The sequence below is a fragment of the Babylonia areolata genome, chromosome 26 (genome assembly GCF_041734735.1).
Source record: "Babylonia areolata isolate BAREFJ2019XMU chromosome 26, ASM4173473v1, whole genome shotgun sequence".
Lineage (NCBI taxonomy): Eukaryota > Metazoa > Mollusca > Gastropoda > Neogastropoda > Buccinidae > Babylonia > Babylonia areolata.
The window spans coordinates 21,527,053-21,532,052 of NC_134901.1; positions in this window are offsets into that span (position 1 = coordinate 21,527,053).

A 5,000-nucleotide genomic window follows, 5' to 3' on the forward strand; every position below is an offset into this window, starting at 1 on the left:
AAACGGTTTTGTGGGTTTCCGCTCCGGAAATGAAAAAATACCTGACAGCTCTTTAAACTCACATCGTTCAGAGCCCAAGGATGACTGAGCCATGTCTATTAAAAATGGATTGAGGTGTGAAGGGAAAATGATTGAGATGGTTAAGATTCGCGCGCATCTGCATCTGTTTGGCTGGTTCCACTTTACGTGCGTGTACACATGTGGAAACACACACACACACACACACACACACACACACACACACACACAGAGGCATGCATGCCTGTGAAGGACAGCACGCATTTATACGTCAGCATACTTTATTCACTCACACATTGCATTCGAACTCCAGTTCACGCATGGAGAAACGCAAACAAACGGAGCCTAATCAATACAATAAACGCCAAACAAGCATTTAAAAAAAAAAGAAAAAAAAAAAGCTTCAAACAAGAGAATCCGCTTGGCTGAAACAAAAGTATGTTTGCAAAGAACACACAGTTACCGTGCACCACTTCAACGCAAGCACTGCCAAGAATTTTTTTTTTTTTTTTTTTTTTTTTTAAGGTGGTCGATTTAAATCATCAGTGTTCTTTTTTCAGCGCCTGCGTTATTGACGAGGGTCAATAATGACAAATATCACAAACTAAACAAAGTTTAGTTTAAAACAGGACAGACGGCTGAAGGAAAAGGAAGAAAGAAGAAAAGCGAACGACACCGGGGAGAGAGAGAGAGAGAGAGAGAGAGAGAGAGAGAGAGAGAGAGAGAGAGAGAGAGAGAGAGAGAGAGAGAGAGAATGAAATTAAAACGAAAAACGAAAACGAACATTAGGAACATTTGAGAGAGAGAGAGAGAGGGGGGGGGAGGGAGAGGGAGAGAGGGGGTGAAATAAAATGAGAATTAGGAATATTTGAGAGAGAGAGAAAGAGAGAGAGAGAGAGACAGACAGACAGACAGAGACAGAGAGAGAGACAGAGAGAAAATGAAAATGAAAATTAGGAATATTTGAGAGGGATTCATTGTACTGCTGCATAGTCGAAGGAACAAAGTAACCGAGAGAAAGCGTGATCGTGAAATGGGAGGAACGACAGTCTCCTGATGAAGTAATGACAGATGCGATCATCGAAGGAAGAAGTGAAGGGGAGCTCCATACAGAAGAGTTAGTCTTTAAAGAAGCACAGTTGGTTTTCTCACCAGTGTGCTCCATCCTCCTTTGTCACTCCAGTCCTCCATCCCAACCACACACCCACCACTTGCCTCCACCACCCCTCCCATTCGACTGAATTCCACATCCACAATTTCTGTTTCCATTCATCAGTTCTTTGAACTCACGGGAGAAATGTTCACACACACACGCACGCGCACACACACACACACACACACACACACACACACACACACACACAAACGCGCGCGCGCGCACACACACACGCACGCACGCACACAACACACACAAGGAGGGAACGGAGGCAGGCGGGGGAAAAATAAACATAAACATGCAAACGTTTAAAAAGGGTACAACATGATTCTATTCGTAAAATATATGTTGAATTTATTTGACTGACCAAATATTCAAAGTGAATGGATTGGCCAATGATCTGTTAGAATTTCTCCTCTCCCCTCTGTTCCCCCTCCTCCACCACCTTACCCTCCATTCTTCTAAATTTTCTTCTTCTTCTTCGTGTTTTTCTTCTATTAGGCCAATTACTTTGGTGATAATAAATTTAATCTCATGTTAATATTGATATTAGCATTATTTTACTACATTATGTACTGTTTGTTTATTTGTTTTATTTCATTATTTCATTACTTACTGTTTATTAATGTTATTTGATACAAGTCATAATATGGTTCATCAGCCGTCATGATAAAATTGAAGTGCAACGTTGTGAGCACAGTATAAGCTTTAAGCTTGTTGATGCTCTTTTGTTATTCATTGCATTGTAATCATGTGTATTGTTGAATAATTAAAGATTATTTAAACCAAACGTTTAAAAAATAATAATAATAATAATTTTAAAAAAAGCACAGCCAATTTGGACAGTTACCCAAACATCCAAACTAAACCTGTCTACAACAATGCACTCGTCACGGCGCGAGTACTGCCCTCCTTCCTCCTTCCCTCGTCCCTCCCCCCCTTCCCCCCCACCCGCCTCCTCCATCCTCTCCCTGTTTCTGAACCGTCTGCACACCTCCCACTCTCACCCAACACACAGAGACTGGAACAGAGAGAGAGAGAGAGAGAGAGAGAGAGAGAGAGGGAGAGAGATAGATGTAGGGAGAGAGAGAGAGGGGGGGGGGCTAGGGGTGAGTGAGAGAGAGAGGGGGAGAAAGAGAGATGGGGAGAGAGAGAGAGATAGGGAGAGAGAGATGTAGGGAGAGAGAGGGGGGGGGGGGGGCTAGGGGTGAGTGAGAGAGAGAGAGAGAGGGAGAGAGATAGATGTAGGGAGAGAGGGGGGGGGGGGGGCTAGGGGTGAGTGAGAGAGAGAGAGAGAGGGAGAGAGATAGGGAGAGAGATAGATGTAGGGAGAGAGAGAGGGGGGGCTATGGGTGAGTGAGAGAGAGGGAGAGAGGGAGAGAGATAGGGAGAGAGATAGATGTAGGGAGAGAGAGGGGGGGGGGGCTTGGGGTGAGTGAGAGAGAGAGAGAGAGAGGGAGAGAGATAGGGAGAGAGATAGATGTAGGGAGAGAGAGAGGGGGGGGGGGGGGCTAGGGGTGAGTGAGTGAGAGAGAGGGAGAGAGAGAGAGGGAGAGAGATAGGGAGAGAGATAGATGTAGGGAGAGAGAGGGGGGGGGGGGCTAGGGGTGAGTGAGAGAGAGAGAGAGAGGGAGAGAGATAGATGTAGGGATAGAGAGAGGGGGGGGGGCTAGGGGTGAGTGAGAGAGAGAGAGAGGGGGAGATAGATAGGGAGAAAGATAGATGTAGGGAGAGAGAGAGGGGGGGCTAGGGGTGAGTGAGAGAGAGAGAGAGAGAGGGAGAGAGATAGGGAGAGAGACAGATGTAGGGAGAGAGAGGGGGGGGCTATGGGTGAGTGAGAGAGAGAGAGAGAGGGAGAGAGATAGATAGGGAGAGAGATAGATGTAGGGAGAGAGAGAGAGGGGGGATCTAGAGGTGAGTGAGAGAGAGAGGGGGAGAGAGAGAGATGGGGAGATAGAGAGATAGGGAGAGTGAGATGTAGGGAGAGAGAGAGGGGGGGGGGGCTAGGGGTGAGTGAGAGAGAGAGAGGGAGAGAGATAGATGTAGGGAGAGAGAGAGGGGGGCTAGGGGTGAGTGAGAGAGAGAGAGGGAGAGAGAGGGAGAGAGATAGATGTAGGGAGAAGAGAGGGGGGTGGCTAGGGGTGAGTGAGAGAGAGAGAGAGGGAGAGAGATAGGGAGAGAGATAGATGTAGGGAGAGAGAGAGAGAGGGGAGCTAGGGGTGAGTGAGAGAGAGAGGGGGAGAGAGAGAGATGGGGAGAGAAAGAGATAGGGAGAGAGATAGATGTAGGGAGAGAGAGGGGGGGGGGCTAGGGGTGAGAGAGAGAGAGAGGGGGAGAGAGAGAGATAGGGAGAGAGATAGATGTAGGGAGAGAGAGGGGAGCTAGGGGTGAGTGAGAGAGAGAGGGGGAGAAAGAGAGATGGGGAGAGAGAGAGATAGGGAGAGAGAGATGTAGGGAGAGATAGAGGGGGGGCTAGGGGTGAGTGAGAGAGACAGGGAGAGAGATAGATGTAGGGAGAGAGAGAGGGGGGGCTAGGGGTGAGTGAGAGAGAGAGAGGGGGGAGAGAGAGGGAGAGAGATAGATGTAGGGAGAGAAAGGGGAGGGGTGGCTAGGGGTGAGTGAGAGAGAGAGAGGGAGAGAGAGGGAGAGAGATAGATGTAGGGAGAAGAGAGGGGAGGGCTAGGGGTGAGTGAGAGAGAGAGAGGGAGAGAGAGATGTAGGGAGAGAGAGAGGGGGGAGGGGCTAGTGGTGAGTGAGAGAGGGAGAGAGAGAGGGTGGGAGGGTGACGAGTCCAGCCGGAGGGTCAAGGCTGAAACAGGAGGTAGGTGAGGGGAGGTGGGGGTGGGGGAGAGAGACAGAAAGGTGTAATTTTTTTGTGTCAGGGAATACCCCCCCCCCAAAAAAAAAAAAAAAAAAAATGTCATCCATAAAACAGTGCTTGTTTTTCAACATCACTTCCACATATCGGATCTGAACTAATGTTGCCACTTTAGCTTCAGCTGTCTGATTTTTTTTTTTTTTTTTTTTTTTAAATGTTATTTTTGGGAACATTTACCAGTTCCAAGATCTTGCATTGAACAATTAACTCCCTCCCACTACACTACCCTGGCCAGTGAAAACAAACCCAATGATGAATTCCATCCAGGGCTTGGCAACTCTTCCGGGTCAACAAGTCACCATGTTGCTGCTCCTTCCACAAGACAGAAGAAAAAAAAACAAAAAACAGAGCGGACAGGACGGGTGTCAATTTGTACTGAAATCGCGCCTGCAATGGGGAATGCAGGCAGGCATCGACCAGACACTATGTGCTCGGGGAAATGATGATTGCTGCTGACCATAAAATAATAGGGCCGTGTCTCCCGGTAATTACAGCCACCTGCAGGAGTGACGAGTCCAGCCGGAGGGTCAAGGCTGAAACAGGGGGTAGGTGAGGGGAGGTGGGGGGTAGAGACAGAGAGAGAGGAAGGTGTGCGATTATATCATTATTTTTTTTTTATGTCAGGGAATTAAAAAAAAAATGTCATCCATAGAACAGTGCTTGTTTTTCAACATCACGTCCACATATCGGATCTGAACGAATGTTGCCACGTTAGCTTCAGCTGTCTGATTTTTTTTTTTTTTTTTTTTTTTTTTTTTTTTTGGGGGGGGGGGGGGGACATTTACCAGTTCCAAGATCTCGCATTGAACAATAATTAACTCCCTCACTCTACACTTCCCTGGCCAATGAAAACAAACCCCATGATTCCATCAAGTGCTTTGGGGATCCTTCCGGGACAACAAGTCACCATGTTGCTGCTCCTTTCAAAAGACAGACCACCCCCCCCCC